This window comes from Benincasa hispida, chromosome 9, assembly GCF_027475165.1.
Source record: "Benincasa hispida cultivar pf3 chromosome 9, pf3_genome.v1.1, whole genome shotgun sequence".
Lineage (NCBI taxonomy): Eukaryota > Viridiplantae > Streptophyta > Magnoliopsida > Cucurbitales > Cucurbitaceae > Benincasa > Benincasa hispida.
Genome location: NC_143486.1, coordinates 98,103,898 through 98,126,383, shown reverse-complemented (window position 1 = coordinate 98,126,383; position 22,486 = coordinate 98,103,898). Strand labels below are relative to the sequence as shown.

Below are 22,486 nucleotides of genomic sequence, written 5' to 3'. Positions count from 1 at the left end.
AACAGTAGTATGCGTCCCATGCGGGAGTATGCGTCTCCTGGGTTGTATGATTTCTCACCAAGGATCATATACCTAACGCCAGATGGGACAAGATTTGAGATGAAATCTGTGATGTTATAAGTGCTCCAAACAGTTGGAAAATTTAGGGGTGCTCAGAGAAAAAACCCTCAAGCCCATATGAAACGTTTCTTGAGACGTGCAACTCATTTATGATTCCTGGAATCACCCTAGAAGCTATCAGGCTACCTTTATTCCCATATTCTTTGCGTGACGACGCAAAGCAATGGGTAAGTACTTTGAAGCTTGGAGAGATCACAACCTGGGAAAAGTTGATGGAGAAATTCATGTAGAAATACTTCCCTCCCACTACCAACGTAATGAGGCGAAGAGAGATCATGAACTTCGAGTAGGAAGAATTTGAAACCTTGAGTGCCGCATGGGAGCACTTCAAAGGATTTGTCAAAAATTGCCCCAATCATGGATTACCATTAACCATCCAGATGGTGACTTTTTATGGCAGATTAAACAGAGAGTCTCAAATGGCAGCCGATGCAGCTGCAGCTGGTGGTATCATGGACAAATCTTATACTAAAGCTAAGGAAATATTGGACCGCATAGCCAAGCATAATATGGAATGGATGGATGACACTTACAACGCAAGAGCAGAAAGGAAGAGGCGATCTCAGAATGTGAATAGCCACGCTAACACAATAGCCACGCTCTCTACACAAGTGGTTAATATGACAAACCTTTTGCAGAATATGTCACTAGGGAATGCATCAAACCCGCAAAAGGTAAATCAGGTAGAAACATTCGTACAGCCATGGTTAGTGGTGTGGGTTGTGGAGATCCCCATTCCTACTCTGATTGCCAACAAAATCTGCAATTGGTATGCTTTATTAAAAATAACCCATTCTCAAACACATATAATCCCAGATGAAGGAACCATCCAAATTTCTCTTGGGCAGGTAATCAACAGAAGCCACACCACTCAGGGGTAAACTAGCAGCAGAAGCAAGGACCACCGCTTTGATTCCAGCCAACGCAGCTGCCGCACCAATAACCCTTTTATAAAGGAGGTCATACGTCGAGTTCAACATCTCCACTTGAAAATCTCTTAAAGGAGTATATCGCCTAGAACGACGCATTTCTAAAAATCCAGGCATCTTCCATCAGAACTCTAGAGATACAAGTGGGGCAGATTGCAAATGAGTTGAAGAATCGACAGCCTAAAGTCTTGCCCAGCAGCACGGAAACCTCAGGGAATACAAAGAAGCAGTAGAGTTGACGCGGGAGGATGGTACAAATACGTTCAAGGTAAATGGGCAAGGAGTGAAGCCCTACTTTGAAGATGGTGTAGAACAACAAAAGTCATCCCTCATATTATGCGAAGCCAACTGAGGCTATGTCGAAGCATCCCTGCGTTCACATCGACACATATTCCAGGGACACTTCTTCTACCTTCATTTCTTTTGCATTATGTATTTTATCACTGCATTTGTGTTTACTCATTGTTTGCTTGTCTGCGTTACATTTTAAGTTGATTGATGAATGTTATTGCTTTCTTATTTAATTTTGAGTTAAATAAAAAAAAAAGTTGTGTACAATCGAAAGAAGCTTAGGATGGGAATAAACTGATGTGATGGACTTAAGCCAACGCATGGCCCAAATCGAAAGGACGCATCTTGAAAACACAAAACACTCGATTGTTTACAAATCCTAGGCACATCCTTTCGTCTTCTTAATAAATGTGAATGTCAGGTGCTGCCTGACTTCACCATTCTCTCTCCCACCAACCTATAAAACGCAACCCTTCAATCTTCTCTCTTCTTCCATCTTCTTCAAATCATTATTCGAAAAAAAACCTTAGCGTCTGAAGCCTCCACTGCCCTTCGATCAAGCCCGTTACGCCGGTCAGCCTTCAGCCACAATGTCTTTAGCATCCGATAGCCAAAACCAATCGATAAGCTATGGAGGCATGTTGCTGGTAAGTTCCTTCTCATCTTGCTCTGCTTCAATGTCGCTCCCTCCAAACCCTCGTCGAACTTCAAAACCCCCGTTTCAACCAAGCCTTTGCACGACGGGCCTTCCTTTACATCCCAGCGACCATCTCGGTCGAAACCCATCAAAACCACCACAAACCCGAAATCCTCTAAAACCCACCAAAAACCCAAAACCACCGCAAAACCTAAACCCAAAACTCCCACCAAACCGAGGCAGCAGTGCCCTTCTTCCTCTGCAGCTACCAAGAAACCCTACACAAAGCCCGCCCCACCACTGTTCATCCCAAATATTACACCGGTGGGTGCGACGCATGACCCTATTCCCATTCATCTCCACAATGCACCATCGCCCGCAGTGCGTCCACTTCCCCCATTATCCATCCAACCTTTAGCCACCATTTACCCTATTGAAGCAGAAGGAGCTAGCCAACCCCTTTTGCCGCATTCACCCATTATCATTTCATCTTCGATCAAGGAGTAGAGGAAGCTGAGCTTTAATGTCAGTTTTAAACCAATATTAAAGGGCTTTCGATTTTAAACTGACATTAAAGAGCTTTAATGTCGGTTGACAACCGACATTAAAGATAGTGTTATTAAAGCCCTTTAATGTCGGTTTTAAACTTACATTAAAAGGCTTGAATAACACTATCTTTAATGTCAGTTTCAACCGACATTAAATCCCTTTAAACCGACATTGGAGCCCGAAATTTGTCCGTTTCATCAATTATTGTCCATTTTTTTAATATTTTGTTGCCGAATCCATTTTTTCGGTCAAAAAGTATAACATGACACTTCATCATCAAACATTGTGGCTATGATATATTATTTATATATGGATTGTAAATCTATTACATTTAATCCACAAATTTTGCTATAAAATTATAATTTAAATGGTCGTACAATAATTCAGGCCTTGAAAAATATCAAATCGATTTGCATTTGATCTCATGCACCGCTCAAATCTATTCCACACCATTTCTAGTCATTGTACTGAGAGATCCTGAGCCCTGCGCTTCAAACTTCTTCACTGCAACCCATATCGACCAGATTCTGTCACTGAATTGATAAAAAAAAACATATAACAAAAGATAAGCTTTTCTAATGGGAAAATGAGTTGAGGCATTATCAATAGTAAGATGGAAGTTTTAGAGAATCTAACAATAGGCAAACAAATTTAATTTTGCATACAAGCACTAGGGAATGAACTTGTTTATATCCAACAACACTTCCATCCTATGTTTAATCAACACAGTAAAATATTACCTCCAACCACCATAACACCCTCGCTCATTAACAACCATTTCATTGATTATAGTCTTTTGTATCGATCTATAACCACCAAAAGAGGTACAATAAGAGAGAAATATGTTAAAAAGATGAAATTGTATGTAGTAACTCATTACATTGCTGCATTGAATTAAAATGATTTTGAATAGGAGTTTGTCAGTTTATACTCTAAACAAAACTCCTCTTTTTCCCTTTTTTTCCCTTTTTCATCTTGGACTTCCTTTATCTACCAAAATATATACCCTGGCTCAATTTTGCATTCTTCGTAAGATTTTGCAACAAGAATTGTGGTGTGGAGTACTTGAAGCAATGGCTTGGAGATGTCAACATCCATGAAATTCTTGATGACTTTACATTGGAATCTCTCTCTACTTCCTCAATCTCCCTATCTTCTTATGTTGATTGTCAGCCTTTTCTTCAATGATTTTCAGATGGTGAAAATGAAATATTAATGTAGATAATGAAAATAAACTAAAATATGCTGAAGTTATGTAGAAAATAAAAAAAATGATAACATTCTCGTTGTTTATAACTTCATCTTTTTGTTCTTGACCAAGTTAGTTTCTAGTTTTATCCTTCTAACTTTAGCATTTTCATCTTCTTCATAATTTTTTTTTCAAAAAAAAGAAGATAAATTTCCCTGTGATAAGACTATGTAGTGCCTTACGAAAATGAAACTGAATAAAAAAAAAACCTTAGTTTATGGTTTAACTCTTCTTGAAGAAAAAAAGTTTCCAATTTATAATTTCACAAAAAAGAAACATAATCATTGAAATAAAAAACTGAAAGATTGAAATAACTTCAAATTACTAAATGTCAAAGAAATACTAAAAGAATATTTCACCTTTTGAACAACAAATGACTTGGATTGAAATCGAGAGTAAACCTAAGAGGCTTCCACTCAGATCTAAACAATGTAGCTAAACTCCTTAAGATCCAAACAATCCATTAAAAATAGCTGCTTTGACGGACCTAAAACAAACTTTGAAATGGACCTCAGCTACGACGACACTGGAACGAACAAAAAAAATAGCTAGAATAAAGCTTGAACAATGAACAAATCGGACAAACTAGACAAATAAGACCTTAAAAACATGTTTAAATGTATTGGCACGGAGCTTGAGCGGATTTCATGGATAGATCTAAGAGAGAAATGAAAAATATGAACGAATCAGACAAACCTTGGCTTCGACGGTGCTGAAATAAAGCTTGAACGGTTCTTCTGATCCTTGACCTCAGTTGCAACTCCATCTCTTCCTTTCTTCTGATTGCCTCTTCAATCCGCTCGCCTCCTCCGGACATGTAGATCTTCTCCGGCCACATTCGCACTCTCCCCCCTCCCTCTACATGGAGCTCTCGAGAGTTTCACTATACCAGCACCGGAACCATCCGACAAGTTTAGGCTTGAAAAGATCTACACGGTGCGTGAAGCCATTTCCGAAATAGGCCTCACAGGAAAGGGGAGGGATAGGGGAGTGAGACCAAGGGAGATAAGAAGGTAAGATGGGCTAGGACTTGGAAGAATGTAGGTTTTTCGGGAAGGGGAAGCATTTTTCGAAAGTAGGATTTCGATGAAGGGAAGTGGGAGGGGAGGTTTTGGAGTGAGAAGTGAAGTAAATGCAGAGAGTTAGAGTGTTGAAAGCAAAGAGAAAGAAGAAGATCTTGAGTAACAGAGCTTGGATTTTGGCATTCATGGCGGAAAATGGTTGTTGAAGAGAAAGAAAGAGGGAAATGAAAAAAATGGGGGGAAAATTGAAAGTTAGAGGAAAAAATGAAGCGGGTCTTTAATGTCGGTTTAAAATCGACATTAAAGGTATCCTACAATGTCAGTTTAAAACTGACATTAAAGATCCTTTTAAAAAAAAAAACAAAACCGACATTATACATCCGATTTCACTTTTTTCAACCAACATGAAAGCCCAAAATTCTTGTAGTGATTATATCTTGAACATCTGTACCTGTATGTCTCCACATATAGTTCAGAACTCATAAGACAACCTAGGATGGTAGTTTATTGGATTTAGGGTTATTAAGATAAAACGAACTCATCACAATCAATAATACTTATTGAAATCACCAACTCTTTATTGATGACAGTCAATTATTTACATTTTTTATCTATAAGTTTTAGGGCATAAAACCCAACAAACCCTATCTTCCATGTTAGGATTAACCCTCTCCTAAGGGTTACTAGACTCTTCCGCAGACTCTACCTTCTAAGTTATTAGGTTTTTGGTAGGGTCTAGATCCCCATTTACTATTCGCTTATATAGTCTACCACACTTCTACGGGGCCCGGTTTCTATAATATCGCATGGCATTAGACATATTATAGAGTTTACATGCTCCTAGTTTATATGCATGATCCTAAGTTTCCCTCAAAACCACTTGCCCTGATACCAACTTGTCACACCCTTTTCCAGGTTACATTTTTAACCTAGAAAAGGATGTGAAAACTAAAGGAACTGGTGACGGTCCAATGCAGAAGTGGAGATCGATCCCAAATCCCAATTTTTATAGAATAACCAGAAAAAAATTATCCATTATCAACAATTTAAAATTACAACATGAATTTATGAAATTTTAGAATATAGAATATGGAAAGACTAACCCCCACTCACATGTCTCCACATGAATGGTCAAGATCAGATCATTTGTAGCACTTTATAACAATTGTAACATCTACAAAGCAGGCTGAATTCATAGTGTCACTAGGATAAGATATCCAGTCTTATCCATCTACTACAAACCATTTAGGTTAGCACTTAAACACGATCCACCTATATGTCTCTACATACATGTTTAAGCTACAGATGATAACCTTGGATGTCAGTTTATTGGTTTGTGGGTTTAATACTACTAAATGTCAAATGAAACATCTCATATTTTATTAAATAAATAAAATGTTTGTACAATACAATTACAAACTACAGGACCCTATGAGATTTAGGGCATCAATCTCAACAAAGACAGCAGATGGCAGCCCTCTTATGACACCTACTGCCATTAGAACCTGTAACCTGTTTCCTTACTCGTGGAACACTTGAGAGATAAGTATATAAAAGTAATAGTTCATGCAACCCAACTCAAACTTGTCGAGTAACCACAAAACATTCTCATTTCAAAGTGGGCCTAACACATCATCTCATCTTTTACATATATTTACAACCAGAGTGCACAACCAAACTACAAAACATAATTACAAACTTAGGGTTTTTCTACCCTTTCCCAACTAGCTAGTATGTGCATGAACTTTAGACATATCAAAGACATGACCAAGACCGAAGAAATCTTCAAGTCTATCAAAGATCTACTATCTTGTGGCAGACTGGCAGTTGTAAGTTAGGCTTTTGGACTTCGATTGCTACATGAGGAGGAAAAACATTTGAAAAAGTGAGCTAGAATGCTCAGTGAGTGACTACTTTTTTTTTTTTAAAAAAAAAAAAAGGCATTTATAACACGAATATACTGAATGATGTATCAACCAAATAGTAACGGAAAGTACTTCCATAGTTTCAAGGCTAAACCATATTTTACTGAAAGCTCATAGATATACAACATCAAATCTACGACAAGACTTCGAAAACCCCAAAAATAGCTCATATATTCAACATTTCTCATAAAATAATCACATAAAGTTTGTACCCTTTAAACCACAGTTAGGTGGAGCCCCCTTTGCTCACACTCCCAATGTCGATAACCTTAGTTGAGGTGGAATTCCTATATCACCAATAACCTCAATGAGAATCATATGTGCATGCAGAGATGCCTCAAAGGCTAATAGCACCATAACACATGGTCCAAAGCCTTCATGTTGTCTAAAGTGGGTCCCAAAGGCCTTCCCTGCATACCTGTGTCTCCTTTAGTATCAGGGTCCCGGATACCTTCATTACCTTTAGTATCGGGTTTCATAACTAGGTTATTGAAATCTTACTTTACATAAAACATACTTTGCATAGTAAAACAACATTCCACATAAAACATAGCATTTAAAACATATATCAACAGAGAAACTCATGAACACATTAGGAATGCTTGCATCAATAACATCATATTTGAATCATCATATTAAAATCTAGCATATGACTTTCTTTTCATACAACTCATGCTTCAAAACATTGGAATTCATAGCCTTCAAGTAGACTCAAGCTTAAAAACTCATGCTAGTTTAAACATTTTTCCATCATAAATCATGCATTAAAGCTCTTGGAATAATTCCTTCATAAGTAAGCATAGAAAAACCCAAAACTATGTCCAAACTAGGCTCACGACACCAAAGTCTAAATGGCACACACTGACACTGTGGATGGGCACTGTGTCACGCATACTAAGCTTTAGGCACACACATAAGCTGTTGCATGGCCTCTCATGGGTAAAAAGTCACACACACAGACGCTCGAGTAGGAGGCGTGCGCTTCGATAGTAACCTCGCGAGCTGAGTGTCAGGGGTGCGCACAGACACTAGGCAACGACTGCTCTTCTGCCAAGAGATGGGCCTGTTGCTTGCCTAGTGGCGTGGGCATGCGATAGATGTGTATGATAGGAACTTTCCTGGGGTGACCGCCTACCCCCCTACTTGTCAACCTGTGCAGCTGCCTGCTTATTCATCACAAACCTTGTTTCAATTTCCATAACTTATAACTCAAAATCTATTCATTAAAATTCAAAACTTCCTTCTATTAACTTCTTATTCATACTTCTAGCTATCTTACCTCAAAATTTGAGCTTCTAATTCCTTGTGATGAGCTCAGAAATTATCATTTTTAATAGTTTTCTCCAGATGATATAGAGATTGGAACACTCTTTAATTTCTTCAAGAATTCACCATCGATCCATAGAAGATTCTTCTTTGCAGCCCCAGGTTTCATTCCTCACTAGTTTAACTTTCCTTTGGCTGCAAAATCTCCCTATGGCACGAGCAAAATGGCAAAATCATTTCTTTCTTTCTAACCCTTATTTATACTTGTACTTGCATGGCTTCCTTGCCTAAGTAATTGCCACCTCATGCCACTAAACTTTATCTTAGGCTCTTAATTGTGCCACTTGGCCCACTAATCAAGATTAACAGACTTAATTCCTTAACATACCAATGCCTAAGTTGGCTTAACTTCACAGCCTAATTCTTACGGTCATAACTCACTTCCATCACCCATACTAACCTCCAAACCATTGCCTACCAAGCTCTTCTTCATGCCATCACCTACTTCATGCCAACTCCCTCGCCTAAGGCTTCCTTCTCGCCTAGGCCTTCTTACAAATTCCTCTTTCAAATGGCAAGCCACATGGTTCATCACCAAGGTTATCGCTGTTGGGATTGGTATCTTAATTTTTCCGGAGTCTCGTTGTTTGTAATGATACACACTGTTTTATGAATAAAATAACCTGGCATTTACTCATATCCAATAAACAAAGCTCCATGGTTATCTTATGTGAACTTAAGACTTTATATGTGATATATAAATGGATCATGCCTTAAGTGAGAACCTAAATAGGTATGTAGTATAAGGATTAAGGTGGGATACCTGATCCTGGTGACACTACAGATACGGCTCGCTTTGTAGAGGTTTGCAAGTGTTGTAAACTACTACAGATGGTAGATCCTGACCATTCATGTGGAGACATGCGAGCGAAGGTATTCTATACAAAGAGTTTGTATAAGATCAGACCACGTGATGACTAGACTCTGTATATAACACCGTTGATACTAGAGACTTACATCTCACCTAAACGACCATAGATGACACGATCTCAATCCTAAGTGTTTTAGGAACTCTTGCTTTTAAGAGCGGTCCTTTGATTAATATGGGTGGGAGTGACCAGATTTCCAACTTAACATGCCTACTCTTTTGGGGACTTGTCTGATCTGGGAGCTAGAAACTCATTAGACAAGATAAAATTCACTTCTTTCCCGAAACAGGGGTAAGTAGAAAGATTGCTCCCTTAAGGGCTGATTCCGGATCTTGAACATAGTGGCCACAACTTTTCTTTGGAAGAGAGAACTCAGTCATAGTAGGACTATGACTTATGTTCATTAGAGAAATAAGTGGTACTTAAGGAGTTAGATGTAACTACATGAGCATAATGGTTATTGGCCGAGCTATACTTATTAGCAATCTGCAAAGGGTTGTCGCACTGTTGATTGGTTAAGATAGACACATAATATATCTGTGGTAAGGAAAGTTCAACTATCAGTCTTTAGTGGAGTGTCTGGCAGTTAACGGATGGTGGATCCCGTGACTAAAGAGTTTAGTCAGTTATTCACGTACCGTTAGAGCTTCGAGCTACAGGTCCATAAGATCCCCTTGGTAGCTTAATGGATTCAGTTGAGGATCATTCTTGGTGTTGATTTGAAATGTTTAAATTGACAAGAGGTAATTCAATTATATATGATATGATCGATATGATGTATGAGATACATCTAGTGGAGGATTAATGTAAATGAGATTTACATTAAGTACCAAGGAAAAGAAAAAGAGCTATGGTTTGTATGTTTCATTAGATGAAATATTAAAACTATAGGTTATAAATATAGTATGATAAGTTGGTTATCATTTATATTTATAATAATATTAATTATTAGATAATTATCTCTTTTTCTCTAATAATCAATTGAGTGGGAGGTTATTGGTGGTTTCATGGTAACCGTGAGATAAACGGAAAAATGTTTTCCTAATTTTAGTAATGTTGAAAATTGTTGTTTTAAGATTTCCTCTCTCGGAAATACTCTCACGAAAAGTTGTCAAGTAAATTGGATTTACTAAGTGACAGCTTGGAGTTAGATAAACGATCGTGGAGTGTTAGTAGGCGACAGACACTCAGCTAAGCGATGAGCTAACAATTGTATAGCTTTTGCTAGACAATCGTTTAGCTAACTCCAACGATCGCATAGGTTTTGCTAGACGATCGCTTAGTTTTTCCTAAACGATTAGACATCAACTTATACGATAGGTTCTGCCTTCTCCTACTTGCTTAATCGTTTACACGATTGTACTTCCTCTGGTCTTCTGCCTCAAACCAAGTCCACACAGAACCCACCCTTTGGATTCTCATACCAAGAATACCAAGGTAGCCTTCTTGGTGGTGTCATACTCAACTCGACAATGTCGAGGTTCTGTGGAGGCCGTTTGTGTTGTTCGGGGTGTTCGTGACCTAGGCAATCGCTGAGTTTGAGCGCACGGTGTTTGTGCAGTGTAGCAGCCGTGTTGGATGAGCATTCGTGTGTTGCTGTGTTGCGGTGATCGAGCGTTCGTGATCAAGGAGCTTTGTGATGAGTCTACAAAAGTGTGTAGCTTTTGTCCTTGATCTTATATATTACATGCTGTGATTTCTTTATTTAATGCATAATTGTGTGTTTCTGTTCATGATTGTAATTGTAAAGTTCATATACAATTGTAATTTGGAATGATCTTTCCGCTGCTCATGGAAATCCTCGTGTTCGATTTCCTTCAATTGCCTCCTTTTACCAACCACAAGGCTCCACGCCTAGCTCTCTTGTTCTCAAACTTCCCCAAATTTGGTTAAGTGTTAAGAATACTTCTTAGGACTTGAGAGCTCCCTTTTTCAATACTTAGAATATTTTTCAACCTAAACTTGTTGTTCCTTTTTAAACACTTAGGAAAATTCTTTCCTTTACTACTTCCCATTTAACCAAATAAAGCCCAACTCCATGAGCATACCTTAAAACACCACCTTACTCCAGCATGTTATTTAGGGAGTTAAGTTCCAACAACAACAACCACCACCACCTTACTCAAGCATGTTATTTAGGGAGTTAAGTTCTAAGGTTTACAATATGTAATTCATCACAAAAAAAACTTTGAGGTTCTTGTACCTAGGGTTGTACACAAGTTGGGTTGTCATGGGTTGTCGGGTTATAACTTATTTTTTCCTTGTTAATTTACAATACGTAAAATTATATAACAACACGTCGCTAATAACTAGAATCTCATAAAATTCAAATGTTAAATATCAAATATCTATGAAATTTATTACAAACTTTAAATAAAGACAAACATAATAACAATTTTTAAAATTTTTAAATTCTACAAATTCATTAACTAAAATTAATCAAACTTTAAACAAAGAGAAAAAAAATTAAAAAGTATAACCCAACCATACCCAAGAACAAAACTAACCAAACCCAACCCATATAGTTTGGGTTAGGTAGTCTAAGTTGTTTAGGTTGTTGGATCATTTGAATACCCCTATCTATAAACCGTTGTGACCAACAGTAGAGAAGACGATCATCGTGTGATACATGAGTTTCTGTTGACTTGTAATTTATATTTTTGAATTTACATGTATTTTTATTTATATATAATTTGATTACACATTTTTACATTTTATGGCAAACTACAAATTTAATATTTTATAAACATTAAAAAAGAAACTTCCTTTCTTAGGAAATATTGAAATTTAATTATAAATTTATAATAAAAAAAAAAAGTGAAACTTTACTCATGGACCTGGTCCACGAGTCTTGAGAAGATGGTTGCCTTCATGGCAGATGGCATGGAGGGAAGTTGCATCGGCAGGAAATCATAGACATTGTAGACAATCTTTTTATCCCATTTCTGTCAATATTTTACCGTGGAACGATAAATAGATATTTGTTTTTTTATTTTTTATTTTATTTTTTTTTTGTCACCATCTTATTTTTATCATTTTTTCTTTTTAAGAAAATTCATTATTTGTGACGAACTTATACAATGGATGATCAAATTATATTGCATTTTGAATCTTTGATTGTTCTTTGAGCTTCAGCATGAATTAAAGACAATAATTGGTTGTAGTTTGCAATCTTCAACACAAACGTGGTTTAAATTATTTAAAATTAATTTTTTATATGAAAATTACATTTAAAACATTAAAATAATGTCAAGAACATGACAAGAATGATTTAAACAATTTAAAAAGTATTCCCATACATGCTCTATAATTAATTTTGAGAGAGTCAAAATTACTTTTGTTATTTTTCAAAATTTTTTAATCATTCAAAATCATTTTTGAATAATATGAAATTTATATCCAAAAGTGTAAAATTAAATATTAAAGATTTTGTATGATAAACGATATATCATGTTCAGAATAATTTTGAATATGAGAAAAATGATTTTAATAATTTTAAAATCACTTTCAATTATCCACTAATGCGCTCAGGCCATTCTCAATTATAAGACTGACAGTTGAGCTATTTGGTACAAAAGAATTGAAAATGATAATTTGTAAGAGTTTTTCATATCCTTGTAGATTTTTGGTAAGGGTGAGTTTTATTTTTTTCACTTCATTTTTTTTTTTATATTTTGAATATAATCAATTAATTAAAACTAATTGACATTAATTTACCAAAATCAATGCAAATGTTTATTAAACTCAAGAATATTCCATCAAAATATATATTTAATTATATTTTACAACTCAAAACTCATTAAATGAATGCAATTACTCATCATACTATTTTTTTAATTGATAAGTAGTTAATTAAGATTGGTTAAATGAAGGTATAACAAAAATTCAATTTTTCAATAATCATGCTTAATTACTTATTGATTATCATAATTATAAAAAACAATTAGTAATCATCATTAACATGTCAGATTTTTCTCTAATTTACACTTTTTTGTTTATTAAAATATATTTCCTTGTACTATTTAATAAAACTTAATTAAATTTATAATTATTAATACTAAAATTTATTAATTAAGAATAATAAAATGTAATTAAAATATAATTAAGAAGACATTTACTAAATATATTAATGAATTAATTTTAATTATAAATAACTCATTTTCTCAAATATTTATAACCAAAATTATTGTTTTATTTTTAATTAATTAATTAATTAATTTATTTTTATCAATAAATTGAATAACATTCATTGTTTTTAATTAATCAATTAAAATCATGAGAAATTATCATGCTTAATTCCACAGGTGAAATACTCACATGATTTTTGTTCATAATATTCTGAAAGCATTTCTCTTGCAACATGCGCAACCAAACACCATCCTTTTTATTTACATGCATCTTATTCACAGTTATTCTTAAGTATCTATAAAGCCGTGAACCAAGTAATCCCTAAAAATATTTGTCAAGAGAATTGACATACTCACGTGTTTGGTAGGGCTCAATAGAAGGGAAGTACATTGGATGAATTTGAAAAAGCTGTATAAAAGTAAAGACGATTGAAGTTCAAGGTATGGAGTTTTTATTGATCCCATAGTTATTAACACATTCATATATCACTAAAGAACTAAAATTTTGACCAAAATTTAAGTCAGAACTTAGAATACCACATCGTTTTGCGTTCTAATATTTATCTGAAAATTTAAAAATTTGTACGAATGACTCATTTACAAGAGCCTTTACACTTAATGACTCACCCCCATAAATGTATGAATGGTCATCTCTTTATTTTTCTGTTGTGTTTCGTAGGAACTCTATCAGATAGGTAGTATGCTTCACTGAATAGGAGTTAAATTAGATAAGTATTAGATGGATGGATGGATGGATGGCTATTTGAGGAGAGGCTTAGTGATTCTTTGTTCGAGAGAGGATTGTGGTGAATGCGACCAAAGTCCCACATTGGTCAGATAAGGTGATGATCATAGGTCCATAGGAGTAAATATATAATTTCAATTTTTTGAAAGTATAAAGTTATTATTCTTTGTTTTATTGAGCATGTCTAGGATCATGAAAAGAGAAAATGATGCTTAGCTATTTAGCAACTTATGAAGAGACATTATGAATCAAACATGGGTTCTAAAGAATTTCTTAAAGGAAATAAACCAATATGGATTTTCAAGAAGAAAATTGGACCAAATGGTTCGATTAACAATTTTAAACCTAGATTATTCGTTGTGAGGTATATGTAAAATAAGACATCAAATATTCTTATTCATACTCTCGTATGACTAAAATAGCTACTATAGAGTCTTGATAGCATTTGCAGCAATACGTGGCCATCTAATACATCAGATGGATGTAATGATAACACTCCTCAATGATGACTTGGAACAGGAAATATATATGTAACACCACCTGAAGGTATGTAAACTTACAAAATCTCTATATAGTCTTAACCAAGCTCCTAAACAATGGTATGAAAAGTTTTAACAACACTTTAGTAAACAATACTTGTCACCACTGTGATTGGGTGTATCGGTGATAGATAGAGATAAAAGTCTATCTTCGTCTACCACTGATAGATAGAGATAGAAGTCTATCTTCGTCTAATATACTAGCATGCAACGGAAGCGAACAAAATCAATAAACACTCTAATTACATTTAATTTGAGTTCTAAAAACATGCTTAAATAGAAATTTAAGAAGAGGGTTTCTTAACAACATACCTTTGATGAATTCTCCCAACTTCAAGCTGCTTTTCACGTGATTCCAACTCCAATTCAGCAGTTAACCACCAAGAGATCTTCTCTACTATTCTCAGCCTTGAATTTGAGTGGTGGAACTCCAATTAGAGTGAATTTGTGAAGGGTGTTTTTGTGGATTTTTGGTGAAGATGAATTTCTGCAGCAGTCTTCTAAAGAACTCAAAATTTCTCTCTTCCAATCTCCAATTTTAAAGCTTTTATTCACAAAGTGCATGCAAGCACTAAAACTTAGCTTAATGCTAGCAACAACTTCATGAAGAAGTGGAATTTGTGTGTCAATTTGGGAGGAACACCTCCTACTTGGTGTAAATGTGGGGAAAACCCATTCAAAACCAAGTTTTCATAGTTTTGTATTTTTCATTTTCAAATTTTAATTAATACCAAAATGAACTAAGATTTGATTTAGTTAATTCATAATTAATTAAATCTAAAACATCAAAAATTCAATATCTTAAATTGAATTGAAACTGAAAATTAATTTGATTTTTAATTAATTAAATAATTTAATATCAAATATTAAATTAATCACACATCAAATTTAATCATGAATCTCATTCATGTAATTAATATTTAAATCATTATTTAAATGTTATAAATTCTCCAATTTCATTTAATTTCGATAAATTAAATGTTAATTATATCAAATATAATTATTCAAATCCTAATTTGAATTTTGAACTATTAGAATTCAAACCCTAATTTCAATTTGAACATTTTCAAACTAAAATTCAATTTGAACAATTCAAATTGATATCATTCCAAATTCACTCAATTTATTAATTCAAGGTGTTCATGTTTTACGAACTAGTAGAGGGACTTTATGGATCTATAGATCATGAGCTCCTACGATTTAAGATTAATTGGTTAAAACTCTTTATACCAAATTAATCAGTATTCGCTAACTATCAAATCACACCACTATAGCTCGATAGTAGCACTCTCCTCACTGTAGATATATTTATGTCCACTTGATTTAACCATAATCAGTAAGTCGAGCCTTCACAGGTTGTTCATAATACCGGTTGGGTCAATATGTTGTTTTACCCACGATATTACATATTGCTCCTTAAGTTCCACTGATCCTCTAATGAACAATTAGTTTGTGATCCAATCACTAAACTGAATCTCTCTCGGGCCAATAAGAGGATGGGACCCCTTGTTTCAAGACCTGGATTCAGTACTTAAGAGAATTCCATATTGCACCATATGTCCCCAGCTATCAACCTAGTCTTACTCCTGAAATGGGAGACTTATTAAGCTGACGCTATTAAGCCAATCCTCACCTACGCAAATCTAAGGATAATCTTGAATAAACAGGAGCTCATAGTTAGCTCATGATTAAGATCGAGTTACCTAGGTCATCTAAGCGAAATAGTCAGTCTTAAATAGTAAACAACATTATAAAGTAAGAGTGACTTATTTCTTGGTCTGATCTTATGCAAACTCATTACATAGAACGCCCTCACTCCTCATGTCAATACATGAACGAATCAAGATCACTTCGTTTGTAGCACATTTACAATAAATTGTAACAACTACGGAGTAGGTCGCATCCGATAGTGTTACCAGAATAAAGCACCTAACCTTATTCATATACTATAGACCGTTTTGGCTATTTACTCAAACTTAATCCATCTTTATGTCTCTACATAAAGTTCAAGTATTCATATAATAACTATGGATCTTAGTTTATTAGATTTAAACTTTACTAATGCAATTTATAGATTCAATAACAACTTTATTGTAGAAATATTGAATAATATCTTTATTGATAATAGAATATGTTTAGCTTTACAAACTGCAAGTTTTAGGACATACAACCCAATAATACTCCCACTTGGACTAAAACTCCAGTGGATAATGTATATACATTGTTAAGTACAATGAGAGAATAAAAACAAAAGTATAAATACAATAAACTAGGGCATCAGATACCTATAAATTCTCCCACTTGCCCTAGTGATAAGTATCTTATAGATCTAGTCTTACTAGGTGACCCTCGAACACTTTAGCTGAAAGGGCCTTCATAAATGGATCAACTAAGTTGTCTTGTGAGGCTATCTGCGTGACGATTATTTCTTTTCTATGTACAATCTCCCTGATGAGATGGTACTTCCACTCGATGTGCTTTCCAAGTTTATGGCTTCGAGGTTCCTTTGAGTTTGCAACTGCTTCACTATTATCACAATACAGGGTGACTGGCAGGTGCATATTTGGAACCACTTTCAAATCAGTTAGGAGCTTTTTGAGCCATACTGCTTCTTTTGCTACTTCATTTGTAGCTACATACTCAACTTTCATAGTGGAGTCAACAATACAACTTTGCTTGATACTCCTCCACACTACTGCTCCTCCATTCAGAGTGAATACTGACCCCGAAGTTGATTTTCTTGAATCAATATTGGTCAGAAAGTCAAAATCAGTGTATCCAGTAAGGATCAAATTCTTAATACCATACACGAGCATATAATTCCTCGTTCTCCAACAATAATTATATCCTAGATTGGACTGAAATCTACTAACTATTCTGACTGCATAGCATATATTGGGACGAGTACATAACATGACATACATTAAGATCCCTACTACTGATGCATATGGAATTTGATTCATAACCTCAATATCTTGAGGTGTCTTAGGACTTTGTTCCTTAGACAGATGAATTCCATGTCTGAAAGGAAACATTTCTTTCTTGGAATTTTTCATTTGATATCTAGATAATATCTTGTCTATATAAGATGCCTGAGATAATGCTAAAGTTCTGTTCTTTCGGTTTCGAACTATTTGTATCCCAAGAACATATTGTCCTTCACCCAAATCTTTCAATTATACACCTTGTTTCCAAGATTTTTTGAAAAGTTGAATGAAATGAATACAGTTATGATCCATTTTACTTAGCAAATTTACGATAGACAACGATAGTTGTCTATCATTGTCTATCTTAAATAGAAAGTTATATACATCTATCACTGTCTATCTTAGATAGGCAGCGATAAAAATCTATCATTGTCTATCTATACAATTTTGTTACTATTTACGTTGATAAAAATGTTTTTTTATGTATTTTCACAAGTACCTACACTACTTTAGAAATGGATGATAGTGGTCATTTTATGTTTTGTTTCATGCCTTTTGATGCATCAATCGAGAGGTGGAAGTATTGTAGACCTATCATATCTGTTGATGACACATTTTTTAAGTATAAGTGTGGTGGCATGCTATTAACAACTTCATTAGTAGATGGTAACAATCAAATCTTTCCCCTTACATTTGTTATCGTAGATTCTCAAAATGACACATCATGGACATGGTTTTTTGAAAACTTATGAAGTAGTTTTGGGGAATGAGAGAATCTAGTCATTGTTTCTGATAGGCATCTTAGCATTCCTAAAGAAGTTTTAAGAGTGTTTGTTAATGTTGAGTACTATGTGTGCATACAGCATCTCTTAAGAAACTTGAAACTCATTTTAAGGATCCATTGCTAGATAATTATTTCTTTAGTTGTGCTAATGCCTACACTACTGCTAACTTTGAGTACCACATGTGATCCATGGAGTCAATCTATCCAAATATTAATATTAGAAGTTATCTTAGTAGTGTTGGGTTTGAGAAGTAGTCTCAGGCATATTCACAAAGAAGGAGGTATGGACTGATGACGTCGAATGTTGTAGAAAGTATAAACTTAGTTTTTAAAGATACTAGAGAATTACCTGTGGCTAGCTTGCTTAGTTCAATTAGAGATATATTGCAAAGTAGTTTTATGATCAATGAAAAGCTGCTTTTGCAATGAAAACTCTTTTGACTTCTTGGGCTGAGAACATGAAGAAGTCAAGAAGTTTCTTGGTAAGAATTCTATCCTTTTTTTTATTGTCTATCTATCATTGTCTATCTCAGATAAACACTAATAGTGCTTTATCTATGTATACCTCAAATAGAACTCTATCTATGTTTATCTCAGATAGAACTCTATCTATGTTTATCTCAGATAGAACTCTATCTTTGTCTATCTAAGATAGATAGAGATAGTATTCTATCTCTGTCTATCTCAGATAGACAATGATAGTATTCTATTTGTTGATACTGATTACTTTCTCGTACTTATCTATTAGGTTGATCCCATTAGCAACACTGAATACAAGATAATGGATGGACATAAATAGTTCATAGGGAAGCTAGACTTGGGATCTTACAGTTGTCGAGTATGAGATTTTGAAAAAAATTCATATGCACATGCACTTGCCGTTCTCCGAATGCTTAATTTAGATACTTATTCTTATGTAGCTTACTTTTATGATAGAATAACACTGTCAGCAGCATACGGTGGTTGTGTTCAACATGTTGGAGTTCATTTAGATTGGAGAGCTAAAGATGATGACATGAAAACATTACCTCTTATTATTAAACGTCAAGCTAGAAGACATAAAAAAACAAATAATTCCATCTATAGGTGAATTTAAAAGTTCATCAAAATGAAATCGTTGTAATCGTAAAGACCACAATAGTAGAACTTGCAAACTTGAACCAATTAATCAAATGATTTAATCATTGTTTTTTCATTATAATACATGTATAGACATATGAATTGACATTAGAGTTTATGAATGATATTTTTCGATTTATTGTGTTCTTGAGTTATAAATATTTTTAAAAGTACCTTGACTTTTAAATGGAATTGAAAGAAGCACAAAAACTATCTACTGATATTAGGTAGGTGAAAGGCACAAAAACTAGTTATGATAGGCACAAATAGCGTCTATCTTGAAGGAACTCTAAATATAGAGAACCTTTGAGTGGAAGCAGATCGTTCCAAACTCCATTGTGAAATAACAGAAATATTTACAATCATACAGAAATGATTATGCATTAAAGATAAATTACAACATGCTTCTAATAAAAAATAAAGGATAAGAGAGATAATACCTTTGAAGAACTCTTTCTTCACGTATTTCTCTCGAACAAACTCAAATGCAACGAGCAACTGGAATTTGATCTCCCTCGAACACCAATGAGTAAAACTCGGTCCTCGAACAGAACTAGACACCACCACAAAATTACCTTCGTATTCTCGGTGTGAGAATCGAGGAGTTGTGGGCTCTGGTTGATTTTGGATAGAGGGAAGGATTGGAATAAGTGAGGAAACGATCGAGTAAACGATGATGCAATCGTGTAGAAGATATAAGTCTATTGCATAGACTCGACGCTCGATTGCTTAGTAAAGTGTACTATCGTATAATAAACTCGATGCGGTTGTTTAGTTACTCGATAGTTAATTTGATAATGCGTAGTCATAGAATGAATTAAAAAACTATTTTTCATTTTATCCCACTTAGCCATAATAACTGTATAACCACCCATTAATCAAATTAATTTAATTATATCATATATAATCAAATTACCTCTTGTTAATTTAAACATTTCAAACTAACCCAAAAACTGATTCTCAACTTGAATCCATTGAGCTACCAAGGGGACCTTATGAACCTGTAGCTTGAAGCTCCAATGGTATGTGAATAACTGACTAAACTCTTTAATCACGATATTCACCATCCGTTAACTCTCAGGCACTCCACTAAAGACCAACAACTGCACTCTTCGCACTACAGAGATATTTCTGTGTCCATTGGATATAACCAATCAACAGTGTGATAACCCTTTACAAATTGCTCGTAAGTACAGTTGGTCAATTTACCATTTTGCCCCTATAGTTACATGTAACTCCTTAAGTCATAGTCAATTTACCATTCTAATGAACAATAAGTCATAGTCCTACTATAATTGAGTCCTCTCAACCAAAGAGAGGGTGTGCCACTATATTCAAAACCCGAAATCAGCCCTTAAGGGAGCAATTTATCTACTTTTCCCTATTTCGGGGAATGAGTGAATTCCATCTTGTGTAGCTGAGTTCCCAACTCTCAAATCAGACGAATCCCCAAAAAGGTAGGCTTATTGAGTTGGCAATCTGGCTACTCTCACCCATACTAATCAAAGGACCGCCCTCATAGGCAAGAGTTCCCAACTCATTCAGGATTAAGATCATGTCACCTATGATCTTTTTAGTGAAATGTAAGTCTCAATTATCAACAGTGTTATATAAAGAGGCTAAACTTCTCGTTGTTTGGTCTTATACAAACTCTTTGTATAAGACACTCCCGCTCACATGTCTCCACATTAATGGTCAGGATCAGACTATTTTTAGCACTTTACAACACTTGTAACATCTAAAAAGCGAGTCGTATCCGTAGTGTAACTAGGATAAGGTATCCCTCATTTATCCTTATACTACAGACCATTTAGGTTATTACTTAAGGCATGATCCACTTGTATGTCTCACATACATGCTAAAGTTACATGAAATAACCATTGATCTTAGTTTATTGGATATGAGTAAATGCAAATAAAATAACATTTATTTTATTGATAACAATGTGTACAAAATGTTTACAAACTACAAGACCACTGGGAGAATTAGGACACCAATCCCAACAATCACAAACTTAATAAAAATCATAACATTTATAAAATCATCTAAAGTAATGTCATGCATCATGCAATTCCTATTTCATTATTAAACATACATAACACTTATATATTAAAGTAATCAAATAATTAATAACATACATTGCATCCATACATTCAACTATATATTATAACTCTTATAATATAAATGATGCATGACTATGTTATTAATGCATGCAAGCACATAGTATAACATTTATATTATATGATGCATGAGTGTGCTATAAAATTAAAATCATGCAACTATGTATTATAATACTTACAATATAAATGATGCATGAATAATGCATAATCCATGGTGTGATTTGTACTATATGGTATACATTATGACACATAATAATAAAAATAAATCATACATTATATGCATAATTTTAAAAAAAAATTATTGGACTAGCATTGGACACCTTAAACAATTAATTAAATTAATATAATACTTATAAAAATTTAATTAATTTAAAAAAATTAACTATTACAAATTAATAGTCAAATCGATTCGAAACAAGTGACGGCCCTTGAACTGCTCGAACCAGACTGGGAACAACTCAAACCAGCCACGAACCGACCCAGAAGAATCCAAACCAATCGAACCGGAGAACCCACGAACCAAACCGGAACATCATTCCACGAACTGCACGCAAAACGGACGTTGAACCGCGCTTTTTCTTCGTCTCGGAACGTCGCGACACTGTGCCCTAGCGTCACGATGCTACAGAAAAGAAATTTGTCCGCCGCATCGCAACGTTGCAACGTTGTTGTATAGTCGACACTGTACAACCGTGATTTCCTTCTAATTTCCTCCAAATTGGGCCTTGTTTTTTTCCAGAATTTCACCGACAACATCACAAGCGACTCAACACAAAAAAGTACAGACTTGATCGCAATTTATATGCCCAAAAAACAGGCCCTTACAAACCAATTTTGTAAATTAAAGTTGTAGATCTAAATGGCCAATTCTAAAACATCCAATAATTATAAACCACATTCAACAAAATATTCATCGCATGAACATATACAGAAGCTACCTACCATTATTGTTATTCAATTATGGAAAATAAGAAAAATTGGGACCAAAACCTAGTTCTAATGCTAATCAAAGGAACCTGTGAAGGCCCTGAGCAGAAACATGGATTGTCCCAATTTTTTGTTTTTCACAGAACGCAAAATTACAGAATAAAAATATGCATTCAAATTAAAATTTACAGCATATCATCAAAAGGTAAAAAGAGAAATTAGGGATTAAGAAACTCTTACATTTGAAGAATTGTTCTTCACATAATTCCTCTTCTCCAAAA

General features: G+C 34.5%; 1 non-coding gene across 1 annotated transcript; it reads right to left on the bottom strand.

Annotated features, from left to right (window-relative positions):
- Positions 1-380: 380 nt before the first annotated feature.
- On the bottom strand, positions 381-484 carry LOC120087452 (small nucleolar RNA R71). The gene has a single exon (XR_005484593.2). It is a non-coding gene; the product is annotated as a small nucleolar RNA R71 (small nucleolar RNA).
- Positions 485-22,486: the final 22,002 nt, after the last annotated feature.